This window comes from Stenella coeruleoalba (assembly GCF_951394435.1).
Source record: "Stenella coeruleoalba genome assembly, chromosome: X".
Classification (NCBI taxonomy): domain Eukaryota; kingdom Metazoa; phylum Chordata; class Mammalia; order Artiodactyla; family Delphinidae; genus Stenella; species Stenella coeruleoalba.
In genome coordinates this window covers 27,940,136-27,957,453 of record NC_137152.1, presented here as the reverse complement: position 1 = coordinate 27,957,453, position 17,318 = coordinate 27,940,136, and the positions used below count along the sequence as shown (strand labels likewise).

At 40.5% G+C, this 17,318-nt stretch overlaps 1 protein-coding gene across 1 annotated transcript in view; it reads right to left on the bottom strand.

The window, feature by feature from the left end:
* The window catches only part of PRRG1 (proline rich and Gla domain 1), a 255,606-nt gene that overhangs the window by 223,324 nt on the left and 14,964 nt on the right, over positions 1 to 17,318 (bottom strand). The window lies entirely within an intron of this gene.

Below are 17,318 nucleotides of genomic sequence, written 5' to 3'. Positions count from 1 at the left end.
TTCTGGGAGTGTCACAAGTAAAACATTTCAGAGTCGACCCTAGACTTCTGGTCTTACTCAGTCTGAACATCTCTTTCCTCTCCATTAGCTCTTCTCTTACCTGACACCCCCATCTTTTGCAGGCTCTAATCATCTATGATCTAACAATTTCCATAATCTCTGTACTTGTCAGGGTTCTTGGTGGCAAACTACAAAATGGGACCCTGGCTCATCAAAACAGAAAAGGCATTTTAGAAGGATGTCTGGTAGCCGATGGGGAAGCCCTAGAACTTTGCTCAGAAAATGGGAAGCATCATATGGAGCAGAGCCTTGTTTTCTTTTTTCTTTTTTTTAACATCTGTATTGGACTATAATTGCTTTACGTTGTTGTGTTAATTGCCGCTGCATAACAAAGTGAACCAGCTATACGTATACATATATCCCCATATCCCCTCCCTCTTTTTTTCTTTTTTAACATCTTTATTGGAGTATAATTGCTTTACAGTGGTGTGTTAGTGTCTGCTTTATAACAAAGTGAATCAGTTATACGTATACATATATCCCCATATCTCTTCCCTCTTGTGTCTCCTTCACTCCCACCTTCTCTATCCCACCCCCCTAGGTGGACACAAAGCACGAAGGTGATCTCTCTGTGCTATGTGGCTGCTTCCCACTAGCTACCTATTTTACATTTGGTAGTGTATATATGTCCATGCCACTCTCTCACTTCGTCCCAACTTGCCCTTCCCCCTCCCCATGTCCTCAAGTCCATTCTCTACATCTGCGTCTTTATTGCTGTCCTGCCCCTAGGTTCTTCAGAACCATTTTTCTTTTTAAGATTCCATATATATGTGTTAGCATACAGTATTTGTTTTTCTCTTTCTGACTTAGTTCACTCTGTATGACAGACTCTAGGTCCAACCACCTCACTACAAATAACTCAATTTCGTTTCTTTTTATGGCTGAGTAATATTCCATTGTATATATGTGCCACATCTTCTTTATCCATTCATCTGTCGATGGACATTTAGGTTGCTTCCATGTCCTGGCTATTGTAAATAGAGCTGCAATGAATATTGTGGTACATGACTCTTTTTTTTGTTTTTTTTTTTTGCGGTACACAGGCCTCTCACTGTTGTGGCCTCTCCCGTTGCGGAGCACAGGCTCCGGACGCACAGCCCCAGCTGCCATGGCTCACGGGCCCAGCCGATCTGCGGCATGTGGGATCCTCTGGACCGGAACACGAACCCGTGTCCCCTGCATTGGCAGGCAGACTCTCAACCACTGCGCCACCAGGGAAGCCCGTGACTCTTTCTGAATTATGGTTTTCTCAGGGTATATGCCCAGTAGTGGGATTGCCGGTCATATGGTAGTTCTATTTTTAGTTTTTTAAGGAACCTCCATACTGTTCTCCATAGTGGCTGTACCAATTTACATTCCCACCAACAGAGTAGGAGGGTTCCCTTTTCTCCACACCCTCTCCAGCATTTATTATTGTTGACTTTTGATGATGGCCATTCTGACCCGTGTGAGGTGATACCTCGTTGTAGTTCTGATTTGCATTTCTCTAATGATTAGTGATGTTGAGCATCCTTTCATGTCTTTGTTGCCAATCTGGATATCTTCCTTGGAGAAATGTCTAGTTAGGTCTTCTGCCCAGTTTTGGATAGGGTTGTTTTTTTGATATTGAGCTGCATGAGCTGCTTGTATACTTTAGAGATTAACCCATTGTCAGTTGCTTCGTTTGCAAATATTTTCTCCCATTATGAGGGTTGTCTTTTCGTCTTGTTTATGGTTTCCTTTGCTGTGCAAAAGCTTTGAAGTTTCATTAGGTCCCATTTGTTTAGTTTTGTTTTTATTTCCATTTCTCTAGGAGGTGGGTCAAAAAGGATCCTGCTGTGATTTATATCATACAGGGTTCTGCCTATGTTTTCCTCTAGGAGTTTTAGAGTGTCTGGCCTTACATCTAGGTCTTTAATCCATTTGGACTTTATTTTTGTGTATGGTGTTAGGGAGTGTTCTGATTTCATTCTTTTACATGTAGCTGTCCAGTTTTCCCAGCACCACTTATTGAAGAGGCTGTCTTTCCTCCATTTTATATTCTTGCCTTCTTTGTCACAGATTAGTTGACCATAGGTGCATGGGTTTATCTCTGGGCTTTCTATCCTGTTCCACTGGTCTATATTTCTGTTTCTGTGCCAGTACCATATTGTCTTGATTACTGTAGCTTTGTAGTATAGTCTGAAGTCAGGGAGTCTGATTCCTGCAGCTCCGTTTTTTTCCCTGAAGACTGCTTTGGCTCTTCGGGGTCTTTTGTGTCTCCATACAGATTTTAAGATTATTTGGTCTAGTTCTGTAAAAAAATGCCACTGGTAATTGGATAGGGATGGCACTGAATCTGTAGATTGCTTTGGGTAATATAGTCATTTTCACAATATTGATTCTTCCGATCCAAGAACATGGTATATCTCTCCATCTGTTTGTGTCATCTTTGATTTCTTTCATCAGTGTCTTATAGTTTGCTGAGTACAGGTCTTTTACCTCCTCTAGGTAGGTTCATTCCTAGGTTTATTCTTTTTGTTGCAATGGTAAATGGGAGTGTTTCCAGCCTTGACATTTTTCACCAAACAGGAAGGGTGCTCAGATGTTGAGCTGTCCAAAGGGATAAACATATCATCTAGTTTTTTCTAACCCTCCTTTTGTAGATGCTATTGGTGCTCTGCCCAGATCAATTTGACCAGCCAGGACAGCCAAACCCCCAGCTGCTTGTGCGTGCTGCAGCTGACAGCTTACGTCTGTGATGTTCTCAGGAGTGCCCCTGGCTAACTGGGACGGCCAATGATAGAGGCAAAAGAACCTGAACACTTGGCCCTGTCTCTGCAGTGAGATTTGTGCTCCAGAATCTGTCTTGTGTCAAGCCAAGGTTAGATTTTGCCTAAGATCACATCCTTGCTTGATTCCTTCTCCTGCCCTATTCGGCTTCCCTTACTTGTGTACAGTTTTCCCCTGAGTATACTCCTTCAATAAACCCCTGTCTCGGGCTCTGTTTCCAGAAAACTCAACCTAAAATCCACCCTTAAACACAGGCAATACAACTCCTACTTCATTTCTTTCAATCACACTTACCACTCTGTATGACAATTTTTTTATACACATGCACATTATACACATTCCTTAATAGGCTATAGAATCCTTGACGGCAGGGAGTATGTGGGGTCTTTTCCCCTCTCCTTAAGCACTAGCATACATGTAATAGGAACTTTAAAAAAAATGGTAAGCTGAACCTAACTGAACATAAAGGCCAGATCACAGTGGTTTAAAAAATGCATAGAAGTGAGAGAGACGAGACAATAAATGTAGTGCTAGGCTATTCTTTCCAACGTCGTTTCTAAATGTCTTTCTAAAGGTCGTTATTGGCGTACCTATTTTATCCCCCTACTAGATTGTGGATGATAGAGCAAAAACAAGTTTTTAGTAATTAGTCTCTGGCCAAAAGGATCTCATAACAAGACATAAAGTTTATGCAATCTGGTTAATTTCCCAAAGGGGTCAGATTTATTCTTTCTTTTCTAGTTTCATTATTACCTACTCAGGAAGGGCTCAGGTTTAAAATTTTGTGACTTAGCAATTTGTTCCATTCGAATGTCTGAACATAAGCCTGGATGGCCAGGACGAAGGATTTCACCCACTGTGTTCGCATATTTCCAACCTATATTCCTTATCGCTCACCCGTTATGCACAATTACTTCATATTTGGCATATGATTCCAGTTTTATTACCATGTTGGCTCAAGGGTAGGACTCTGTGTGTGATGGACATGAGACACAGTTTACTGAGCATTTATTATATATAGAATACTGTTTGATCAATTGTTGGGGGTTAGACGGTTGACAAGAAAGAACAGAAAGTGTCTCTATGCAGAAGGAGCTCAAGCTAGCTAGAATCAGGGCATCCACAGCGTAGGATCACATACAGAGGACCTCCATTAACCAGTTTCAAATTGGTTAATAATTAATGCTGAGCCTCTAAGATCCAAGAGGGTATAGCACAATGGGATGATAAGCAAGCACCATGTCAATCAAGAAAGAACGTTTTTTGGAGAGAAATTTTCAAGTGTGCGGATGAACCACATTTGAAAAGACACTTTCTATATTTGCAAATGAAGCAACTGACAAAAGATTAATCTCCAAAATACACAAGCAGCTCAATATCAAAAACACAAACAACCCAATCCAAAAATGGGTGGAAAACCTAAACAGACATTTCTCCAAAGAAGGCATAGAAATTGTCAGCAAACACATGAAAAGATGCTCAACATCACTAATCATTAGAGAAATGCAAATCAAAACCACAATGAGGTATCACCTCACACCCGTCAGAATGGCCATCACCAAAAAATCTACGAAACAATAAATGCTGGAGAGGGTGTGGAGAAAGGGGAACCCTTCTGCACTGTTGGTGGGAATGAAAATTGATACAGCCACTATGGAGAACAGTATGGAGGTTCCTTAAAAAAGTAAAAATAGAACTACCGTATGACCCAGCAATGCCACTACTGGGCATATACCCTGAGAAAACCATAATTCAAAAAGAGATATGGACCACAATGTTCACTGCAGCACTATTTACAATGGCCAGGACATGGAAGCAACCTAAATGTCCATCGACAGATGAATGGATAAAGAAGATGTGGCACATGTATACAATGGAATATTACTCAGCCATAAAAAGAAACGAAATTGAGTTAATTTGTAGTGAGGTGGACGGATCTAGAGTCTGTCATACAGAGTGAAGTAAGTCAGAAAGAGAAAAACAAATACCATACGCTAAAGCATATATATGGAATCTAAAACAACGGTACTGATGAACCTAGTGGCAGGGCAGGAATAAAGATGCAGCCGTAGAGAATGGACTTGAGGACACAGCAGAGGAAGGGGAAGCTGGGACGAAGTGAGAGAATAGCATGGACATATATACACTACCAAATGTAAAATGGATGGCTCGTGGGAAGCTGCTGCATAGCACAGGGAGATCAGCTCGGTGCTTTGTGACCACCTAGAGGGGTGGGATAGGGAGGGTGGGAGGGAGGCTCAAGAAGGAGGGGATATGGGGATATATGTATACATATAGCTGATTCACCCTGTTGTACAGCAGAAACTAACACAACGTTGTAAAGCAATTATACTCCAATAAAGATGTGAAAAAATACATAACATAAAAATGGTTTTATCTTTGTACAAAACAAAAAAGTAAAATCAAATCAAAGACACTTTCTCAATACTCCTTTCTAGCCCATGCCCTCCTGCTCATTTTTACTCTAGAATTCTCAAGACATGATTCTGGACATGCTATAACCAAACACTGGGACAAACTGAGAGGGTGGTGATCAGTCTGGATTTCAGGCTGAGCTGCTGCCATTTGGTGAGAAGCCACTGGTCCAAGTTCTGACCCTCGTCTTTACAAATACATGGCTTGCTTTTTCTCAGTGAACCCAAATGTGAACAGTTCTACATGAGGGATCAGCAGGCTTTTTCTCTAAGGCGTAAATATTTCAGAATTTACAGACCTATGGTCTTAGTCACAGCTATCCAACTCTGTTACTGTAGTGTGAAAGCCACAAAGAATATGTAAATGAATGGGTGTCGCTGCAGTCCCAATAAAACTTTACTTATAAAACTAGCTGGCTGGTCAGATTTGACACACAGGTTGTAGTTTGCCAATCCCTGTTCTAGAAGATTGACTTACACCAACAGTATTTCCAAGAGTCACTCATCAGCCAGATAAGACTCACATATGACCAGGACAGATTACCTCCCAAGAACGTCCTACCAGGAATTAGCCATTAATGTAACTCTACTACACATCAAAAGGCTGCTTAGTAAGCAGTGGGTCAGGCAAATTTTCTTGGTTTTTGTTCTTCCAGAAGTGACGCTGAGAAAACGGTTTAAATGCCAAGTATTTACTTGGCAGAAAATCCCTGGAAATACCAGTAACAAGTAGAAGTGTAAAAAGCAGGGAAGGAAAGAAAGCCAGTAAAATTTGCATCGATGACAAGGATCACTAAGGGCAACTTCCTGATAGAACAGGCCTCAGATTTATTCTACTCCTGAGGCAAGGGAGTGGGGATATTCATCCAGTAACTCCATCGGCCATTGGGTGAGGGCTGCTTCTGGGAGGGCAGAGGGCAGACAGGGCTCCAGTGTCCAGACAGAGGATTCAGGCAAAGAGTGGCAGGTGCTGGCAGCTGGAAGTTGGGCAGCATGGATGGACATGGGAGATGTCAAGGCGATATGAGTGGGGCATCAACAGCATCTGCTACTCCTTTTTTCTCCCAAGTGATAGTCACAATAAGGTAATATGAATTAATGAGTAAATTTTCTACTATAGGAATTTTTCTGAATAAGTGGAACTGGTCCTGTAGAAACCAACCAACCTTCCTCTCCATGGTGTTGGATGCGTACTAATACATATTTTAAACAGCTAACCTCTTTTCTGAAGTACGCCTCATGAGGCAACCATACTTCATGGAATCCTAACATGGAACATGTTAGAATTGTCATGATGATAGCTTACTTTTGTTGGCTTATATTTTGTTCAATGGTTTCCTTTTTGAGAATTAAGGAAACATGGAGCTTCATACAGCTCAACAACAACAAAACAAACAACCCAATCCAAAAATGGGCAGAAGACCTAAGTAGACATTTCTCCAAAGAAGACATACAGATGGCCGAGAGCCTCATGAAAAGATGCTCAACATCACTAATTGTAAGAGAAATGCAAATCAAAACTACAGTGAGGTACCACCTCACACCAGTCAGAATGGCCATCATTAAAAAGTCTACAAATAACAAATGCTGAAGAGGGTGTGGAGAAAAGGGCACCCTCCTACACTGTTGGTGGGAATGTAAGTTGGTGCAGCCACTATGGAGAACAGTATGGAGGTTCCTCAGAAAACCAAAAATAGAATTACCACGTGATCCAGCAATCCCACTCCTGGGCATATATAATCAAAACTATAATGAAAAAAGATACATGCACCCCTATGTTCATAGCAACACTATTTACAATAGCCAAGACATGGAAACAACCTAAATTTCCATCAGCAGACGAATGGATAAAGAAGAGGTGGTACATATATACAATAGAATACTACTCAGCCATAAAAAAGAATGAAATAATGCCATTTGCAGCGTCATGGATGCAACTAGAGATTATCATACTAAGTGAAGTAAGTCAGGAAGAGAAAGACAAATACCATATGATATCACTTATATGTGGAATCTAAAGTAGGGCACAAAGGAACCTATGTATGAAACAGAAACAGAATCTCGGATGTAGAAAACAGACTCGTGGTTGCCAAGGGGGAGGGGGTGGGGAAGGGATGGAGTGGGAGGCTGGGATTAGCAGATGTAAGCTTTTATATATAGGATGGATAAACAACGAGGTCCTACTGCATAGCACAGAGAACTATATTCAATATCCTATAATAAACCATAATGGAAAAGAATGTAAAGAAAAAGAATATATATGTATATATATGTGTGTGTGTGTGTGTGTGTGTATATATATATATATATATATAATGTATAGCTGAATCACTTGGCTATACAGCAGAAATTAACACAACACTGTAAATCAACTATACTGCAATTTTAAAATATATATATATATATATATATATATATGGATATATATAAAATAAAAAGGAAACATGGGGCTTGCTCACCAGAGGTGAGGTCAATACGTGTCCGGTTCTTGTTTGGCCTCTGTCTGTGGCAGTTCAGTACACTACGTGCTCTGTGCTGCCATGTTTATTGGAAGAGGAGACCAACGGCTGGCCTATGGAAGAGGAGAAAGTGGACTAGCGGCGGAAGAAGAAAAGTGGGCAACGAGGCCAGGGGATGAGGACCGGAGAGAATCAGACGCAGCGGGGTTTGGACAGAAGCAGGGCGAGCAATACTCACTGCAGCCTAGGGGAAAAGGAAGAGAGAGAAACAGACCTTTTCTGACTCCTCCAACTGATCTGTTATTAGTCATAACAATAATGGCGGTGATGGGAGGATTGGAGGGTATTCACTTTCTATATCCAGGATCTGTGCTTTTAGCTTCTCTCCGTTGCTCTTCACCAGAGACTGCATCTTCTTTCCTTTGCTTTGGCTGTTTGGCCTTGTAGTTCCGCCCAGAGGGACTGCTTCTGATCACCTGTAACCTGTTCCAGGGGGGACCCAGGAGAAACTCCACGGTAACGGCTGAATGCAACGATAGGAAGGATCACGGCTATCTTCTTTGGCAAGTCACGTCAACCCTTGGGGGTTGACTAACCAGGCAGAGTTACTCTGGAGCAACTATGGAAAACGAAGAGTGTGTCTCTACTCTCTGGGTCCACACCCCGGGTTTTGGAACACAAGCCCATTAGAGAAGGAACTCCACAATTCTGGCATATTCAGGGCAAAAGAATGTTTAAGCTGTTCCGCTGACTTTGTGAACCACTGCCACCCTCCTTGGAAGCCAACCAACAGCAGTATAAGCTGAGCAGTTGAGAGCATAGGTTTGGGCATCACGCAGACCTAAGGTAGACTGTGTCTCAGCTACTCAGTTCTGTTGCGTGGTCTTATTCCTCCAGGCATACATGTCAATACCTCATCGAGGATCCTGTGAAGAATCCACTCGCACAAGGGCAGCTGAGGGCAGTGTAGCCTTTCTTAAGATTCCACAGTGGAGATCAAGAAGGAATTGATATCATGCTACCCAAAGTAATCAACTTTAATATCTCTGACATTTATCTTCTCCCAAATCCCTTCTTAGCCTTCTTTGATACAATGATTTTCTCTCTGTCCTTCCTCCATACAGTGCCCAGCGTCATTGGCTCCATTCTTGTCATCCTCACCCCTACTTATTTTCTCTTTCCTCTTGCTACGCAGAGTCCCCTCCAGATCTCTAGCTCGGCAACATAAAAAGTTCTCCAGTTAACAGGACCTTTTGAGAAGGCAAGTGGGATGACATGGTATTGGTTGCAAGAAGCAGAGGGAATTATTTCTTATGTCTCACGTTTGTGTAAAGGACCTTTCCTTAACCGGTATTTCTTTCTGTGTTTCCACTTCATCCCTTGAGAAAGAAACACATGGGAGCAACATAGCTAGCTTCTCTCTGCTCCCTTGTCCATTCCTCTTCAGGGATGAAAGAGTAACTTTTCTAATCAGAGACAGTAGGAAAAGGAACACAGTAGGTCTGTGTGGCAGCCCTGGAGGGATGCCACTCAGATCCCCCTTCAAGAAAGAACTTGACAGTGAGTTGCAACGAGTGAAGTTAGTTGACAGCCTCCAGATTTTGAAAGCCATGTTCTTCTTGGGCAGCCCCAACCAATGACTGAACGTAGCAGGAGTGCCAAGGCCTGGCATTTCAGCCCAAGGTGGTACCCCTTTAATAGACAGTGCTTGCTGTGGAGCTCCCCAATGGGTTGGCAGACGTCCTGTCAAATGTGCATTGAGATCCCAGGCTCTCCTGCCCAATTGTGCTTTCTCCTTCTTTTATCTTTCAAAGCTTTACCTCTCAATAAAATGTTTGCACTCCTGTGTCTCAGAGTCGCCCTCTCAGGAGACCCAACAAACACAGTGTGGCTCTGTAGCTTTACCCCTTCTCTGTCCGTCTGTCTGTCTGTTTGTCTCTCTCTCTCTCTCTCCTCCGCCACCCCAAAGATTCACCCTCTCTCACAAACTCCCTGTGGTAAGTTCCCCGGGAATGATTTCCCCCTGCAAGTGGGAGGCTGCATTCTCAGACATGCTGTCAGGCAGGGAGGTTCTGGGGGACTCATTATGGCCATATGTTCCATTTCATTGTACAATTCAATCTTAGAGTGACAAAGCTGTTATTTTTCTCGCTTATCTGTTTGATTCTTGTGTCTTATGTCTCAACTGGTTTTTGGCTCAAGAGGGAAACAAAGAGCTTATTTATTTATTCCCTTGACTCCAGCATGAATAGAAAAAAAAATTCTTACCTGTAATTTGGAATACTTGCCATTAACACAACATTGTAAATCAACTGTACTTCAATTAAAAAATAATAATAATAGAAAAAAATGGCAGTGGGTAATTGTGGGCCACATTTGAAGTGCTGGTTTAGTTAATCCAAGTAACTAGTAGTTAATCTACTAAACAATTATTTGAGACCTATTATGTGTTCCAAACTGTTGAGAGGGGAGGGGGGGATAAAATACTGTGCAGCCCTCACAAAGTACACTCTCGTTGGAAATAAGCATATAGAAATAGTAATGCCTATTAGTTGAATTGACCAAGGAAAACTAGGTTGGGAGAAGGGGGTCAAACACCTTTCCCTAAAACTAGTTTTAGTCCAACAAGGAAAGGCAATCCAAATCTCTTCTTTACCTTGACAATATGCTATTGATCTTTCCCATTGAAAAAGGATGGAAAACCACCTCCATATATATACAGAAATGTCATCTGTAAGTCAGAAGTACAGTATTGAAATCAAGGGTAACATAAAAGGCCATAAACAAAGCGAAAAGACAACTCACAGATAGGGAGAAAATATTTGCAAATGAAACAAATGACATGGGATTCATCTCCAAAATTTACAAACAGCCCATGCAGCTCAATATCAAAAAAAACAAACAACCTAATCGAAAAATGGGCAGAAGACCTAAATAGACATTTCTTCAAAGAAACATACAGATGGCCAAAAAGCACATGAAAAGATGCTCAACATCTCTAATTATTAGAGAAATGCAAATCAAAACTACAAGGAGGTATCACCTCACACCAGTCAGAATGGCCATCATCAAAAAGTGTACAAACAATAAATGCTGGAGAGAGTATGGAGAAAAGGGAACCCTCCTACACTGTTGGTGGGAATGTAAATTGGTACAACCATTATGGAGAACAGTATGGAGGTTCCTTAAAAAACTAAATAGAGAACTACCATATGATCCAGCAATCCCACTCTGGGCATACATCCAGAGAAAACCATAATTTGAAAAGATACATGCATCCCAATGTTGACTGTAGCATTATTTACAATAGCCAAGACATGGAAGAAAGCTAAATGTCCACTGACAGAGGAATGGATAAAGAAGATGTGGTACATATGTACAATGGAATATTACTCAGCCATAAAAAAGAATGAAATAATGCCATTTGCAGCAACATGGATGGACCTAGAGACTGTCATACTGAGTGAAGTAAGTCAGACAGAGAAAGACAAATATTATATGATACCACTTATATGTGGAACCTAAAAAAAAATGGTACAAATAACTTATTTACAAAAGAGAAATAGAGTCACAGATGTAGAAAACAAACCTATGGTTACCAGCAGGGAGGGATAAATTGAGAGATTGGGATCGACATATACACACTACTATATATAGAACAGATTACTAATAAGCGTCTACTGTATAGCACAGGGAACTCTATTCAATACTCTATAATGACCTATACAGGAAAATAATCTTTAAAAAAAAAGGATAGGGCTTCCCTGGTGGCGCAAGTGGTTGAGAGTCCGCCTGCCGATGCAGGGGACACGGGTTCATGCCCCAGTCCGGGAAGATCCCACATGCCGCAGAGTGGCTGGGCCCGTGAGCCATGGCCACTGAGCCTGCGCGTCCGGAGCCTGTGCTCCGCAACGGGAGAGGCCACAACAGTGAGGCCCGCGTACCACAAAAAAAAAAAAAAAAAAGGATATATGTGCAACTGATTCACTTTGCTGTACACCTGAAACTAACACAACATTGTGAATCAAATCAAATCAAGGAACATGTTCCATGGGAAAAAACCAAAAAAACCAACATACATTTCTCTTATAGTTCTGTAGGTCAGAAGTCTAACACAGGTCTCACTGGGCTAAAATTAAGGTGTAATCAGGACTTAATTCCTTCCGGAAGCTCCAGGGTAAAATCTGTTTCTTTGTCTTTTCCAGCTTCTAGAGGCTTCCAACATTCCTTGGCTTGTATCCGTCTTCCTCAGTCTTCAAAGTTAGCAATGACCATCTCTATCACTATTCTTCCGTAGTTACATCTTTCTCTGACTATTGACTGGGAAAATCTCTCCTCTTTTACGAACCCATGTGAATAGATTTTGCCCACCCATGTAATTCATGACAATCTCCCCATTTCAAAGCTCTTAATTTAATCACACAGACTAATTCCCTTTTGGCATGTAAAGTAATATATTCACAAATTCCAGGGATTAGGGTGTAAGTATCTTTGGGGGGACATTATTCTGCCTACCACATGCTACTTTTTTTTTCCTGTTTTAATTGAAATATAGTTGATATACAATATTACCTAAGTTGCAGGTGTACAATGTAGTGATTCCCAGTTTTTAAAGGTTATGCTCCATTTATAGTTGTTATAGAATATTGGTTATATTCCCTGTGTTTTACAATATATCCCTGTAGCTTATTTTATATATAATAGGTTGTGCCTCTTTTTTTTTTTTTTTTTTGCGGTACGCGGGCCTCTCACTGTTGTGGCCTCTTCCTTTGCGGAGCACAGGCTCCGGACGCGCAGGCTCAGCGGCCATGGCTCACGGGCCCAGCCACTGTGCGGCATGTGGGATCTTCCCAGACCAGGGCACGAACCCGTGTCCCCCGCATTGGCAGGCAGACTCTCAACCACGTGCGCCACCAGGGAAGCCCAGGTTGTGCCTGTTAATCCCCTACCCCTATATTGCCCCTCCTCCCTGCTCTCTCCCCAGTGGTAACCACTAATTTGTTCTCTATATGCATGAGTCTGTTTCTTTTTTTGTTATGTTCACTAGTTTGCTCTATTTTTTAGATTCCACATATAAGTGATACCATACAGTATTTGTCTTTCTCTGTCTGACTTATTTCACTTAGCATAATGCCCTCCAAGTCCATCCATGTTGTTGCAAATGGCAAAATTTCATTCTTTTTATGGCTGAGTAGTATTCCATTGTATATACATATACATATATATGTATGTGTGTATATATATATATATACATATATACATTACATCTTCTTTATCCACTCATCTGTTGATGGGCACTTGGGTTGCTTCCACATCTTGGCTAATGTAAATAATGTTGCTATGAACATTGGGGTGCATGTATCTTTTCGAAGTAGTGTTTTTGTTTCTTTCCTATGTATACTCATAAGTGGAAGTGCGAGGTCATATGGTAGCTCCATTTTTAGTGTTTTGAGGAACCTCCATACTGTTTTCCATAGTGGTTGCACCAATTTACATTGCCACCAGCAGTGCACGAGGGTTCCCTTTTCTCCACACCCTCTCCAACATTTGTTACTTCTGTGCTTTTTGACAGATGTGAGGTGATAGCTCATTGTGGTTTTGATTTGCATTTCCCTGATGATTAGTGATGTTGAGCATCTTTTCATGTGCCTGTCTACCATCTCCACCGCAAGTTACTTTATAAAAGAAACAGACTGTACATGTTCTATAAAAAAAAAAAAAAAAAGAAATAAAGCCAAATAACTTGCACCTAGGAGGTACTTTTTTCTTTGTGTGTATAATACAGTGCCATGTTGCTCCTTGAAGTTTACTGGTTTTCATGGTAACTGAGTCTTAGAAACTACATAAAGGTAAAGTTCCTCTTTGACAAATTTTTATTAAACCATTTGCTAAGGTGAATTAGAACATGAAAATTGACTTTACCAGGCACCAATCTGCAATGGCTAATAGCCACTGTATGCATAACTGAGAGTAACAAAATTCTGGCTGCTGTTAGTATAACAGGTATGAAACTTGCATTTCGGGGGAGCTGCCTTAGGCAATTTTGCTGCAGTAAAGCTGTCTAGCAAGCAACCTCAAAATCTCATTCACAGGTCTACAGAATGACTTTTGCTGGAGTCAGCTGGTACCTGCTAGGTTTGGCTATGTATGGGTTGAGTTTAGTTGGGCTGGATTCATGTCTGTTCTACATGTCCCATTATTCTGCAATGTGCCCAGGACATGTTCTTCAAATGGTGGATGCAAGATACATAAGAGGCCAAGCCCAACCATGCAGGGACATTTACATCTTTTGGTCAAATTTGGCAAACCTTATGTCTTCTCACATACTACTGTCTAAAAAAGTTGACTTGGGACACCCAAAATCAGGGAGCAAGGAAGTATTTACCACCACCAGTGAAGTCATGATTAGGACAGGGAGGGAAGAAAGAAATGTGAGTAAATAATACAACCTACCACAAGGAAAGAGAGTACAACAGAGTTCCTGGAGTGGCATGGAGAAGGTGAATGGTAAGAGCCCAAGCTCACTCTATCTTGGGTCTCCAAACAGGTGGCAGACCTAGACTGACTTATGGTTTGGATGACTGCAATGAGTGACAGCAACAATAAAGTACTCACACTGGGCAATTATGCAATAAACACAGATGACAATTCAGACTTTAAAAGCCAACGACAGCTTAAAAAAAAAAAAAGCCAATGACAGCTTTTGCTCATGCCTCAAATCTAGTTTGAACAAATCAAGTGATTACAAAAAAAAAAAAAAAAAAAAAAAAGCATTTGAAAATGTGGGGTGTTGTTAGGCTTCCATCTAGTGGCCACCAAGAGCCACTGTTCAAGACAGATGAATAAAGCATGTTACAGGAAAAACAAAAGCGAAAACAAACAGTACATCTACTATGACTATGGCCGAAAAGTCAAATTTAACCTATGTTAAGGACAAAATATTTATAGGCTAGGAATTTGTTTCTCAAGGACTTCTTTCTTCTATGGTATACCTAGAACAGAGCCTCACATACAGAAATTAACAAGTAACTATTGATGAATTCAATTTTACCAGGTTCCTTTTCCCTTAAGAAGTATTAAGCCCCTTTTTCTGAATGCTTTCTTCATCTTATTATACTGCTGGGTGGTAGAAAAGAAGCCATCATTAACATGAAAATTTGCTTCCTTCAGTATTGCCAAATCATGAAAGTAATATTATTTCATGACAAATGAGCTGCGTAGTCACTACTCTGAATTTCATCTCCGTTGCACAGCCTGATCTTTGGCTGACACACTGTTCCTTTGATTAAAAAAATAACCTTACTGAGATATAATTACATATCATATGATTCCAAGAAAAAGTATAATTTTACTTCTTTCTTTCCTATTTGAATGCCTTTTATTTCTTTTTCTTGCCTAATATACCTGGCTAGAACCTCCACTACAATGTTGAATAGATGTGCTGAGAACAGACATTTTTGGCTTGTTCCAGACATTAGGGGAAATACTTAGTTTTTTACCTTTAAGTATGATGTTAATTGTGGGGGATTAGGAAGTTTCCTTTTCTTCTTAGTTGGTTTTGGTTTTGGTTTTGTTTTGTTTATAAAAGCGTGGTGGATTTTGTTAAATTCTTTTCCCCCATCTATTGAGATGTTGTTTTTGTCCTTTATACTATTAATATGATGCACTGCATTGACTGATTTTCATATGGTGAAACGGCCTTGCATTCCTAGGATAACGCCCACTTGATCATGGTATGTAATCATTTTTATATGTTGCTAAATTCAGTTTGCTAGTGTTCCGTTCAGAATTTTTGCAGCAATGTTTATTAATGTTATTTGTCTGTGATTTTCTTTTCTTGTGATGGCTTTGTCTGGTTCGGGTTCTGACACTATGCCACTTTAATTCTTCCACTTTCCTTAGGTTGTTCTGTTGCTAAATAAATATGATTTTTTCATCTTTCCCCAAATCACTTCACTTTCTGGATCTCTAGTTACTCACTGAAGGAAAGAGGAAGAGTAAAACTGAGAATAAAGGAAAGAGAGAGTGAAACTAAAGGAATGAAAGGTGAACATAATCTCAGCTCTGATGGGCATATATGATAATATCTAAGCAATCTTGACTTGTTAACTTAAATTCTGTGTCCTTATCACAGATCTTAAGACTGTCAACTTGAACTCTCCAGAACTCCCTGGACTGTGACTTTAGCCTATATACACTCAGACACACAAACACACTCTCTCTCTCTGACATGCACCAAACCACCATTATGACCACCACCATCACTACCACTCCTCTTTTAAATTTACATTCTATGTCGAATTTGGCCTGGGGAGAAACCATTACATCACCTCTAGAAAGCAGCAGCACATGTCTACTCTTCTTCATTTTTTATATGAATATGTAGATCCTCCCCAGTGAGAGGGCCACGGCAGAGCCTAAGTAAAATTATGCTGTTAGCTCTCTTCTTACTCTGAACACTTTGACACAGGTAAAATAACATTAAAAGAAACATCAAGGAAAATCTAGAAAGGAGAAGTATCATTATTCAAGGGCAATCTTAGCATGAAGGTTGGATTTCCATTTTTTTCCCTAGGGGCAGGAAGTTAGAAAGATAACTGACAAGAAGGATATATGATTTTGAATTGGCTCTTTTTGTCCAGTCACTTGCTTCCAGGCATACAGGTACATGTCATTCAAAGGACCAAGCCTTGGGTAGTCACCTCAATTTACCTTGGCCCAAAGCCTAAAAGGAACCCTCAGTCTGTCCTAGGTCTTTGATTCAGTATCTTTTGTCACCATACGGTAGAAAGAGTTCTCACTGAGACTTCTATTTGAAATGACCAGCTCAACCACAGACCCTAAATATGGCCCACTGGCCTCTCCCTGGGGCCAATCCCCAATAACAGTAGACATGCTTCACCGTTGCTTTATTCAGAGTCCTCAACATCTTAGCTTTGTCCCAGGTTATAAAACACTTCCTGGCTTGCAACAAACTCTTCCTTCCCTCTGTTTGATTTAGATTTATTTTGTTCCTCATTCTTTCAGTTTCTTAAGGTTGGAAGTTAGATAATTTATTTGAGACTCCTTTTTTTTTAAAATATAGGCATTTAGGGCTATACGTTTCCATCTAAGCACTGATTTAGCTCCATCTCACAAATGTTGATATGTTGTATTTTGCTTACATTCCATTCAAAATAATTTTAATGCCCCTTAACCTCTTCTTTGACCTTTGGATTGTTTAGAAGTGTACTTTACTATTAGTTTTCAAATATTTGGGGATTTATCAGACATCTTTCTGTTAATGATTTCTAGTTTAATTCCATCGTGGTCAGAGAACATATCTCACATGATTTGAATCTGTTAAAATTTATTGAGACCTGTTGTGTGGCCCAGAATACAGTCTGTCTTGGTAAATGCTCCACATGTACTCAAAAATAATATGCTTCTGAAGAATATGTTTCTAAAGATTCCTCTCTTATGTGTCTATGATTTTCTTAACATGAGTATTATTTCTTCTTTTTCTTCCTCTTTCTTCTCCTGATTACAACAAGTAATACGCCATTGATTGACTAGAGAGAGAAAACTATGTGGGTTTTAAGCCATACAGATGCATTAACTTTTCAAAAAATAA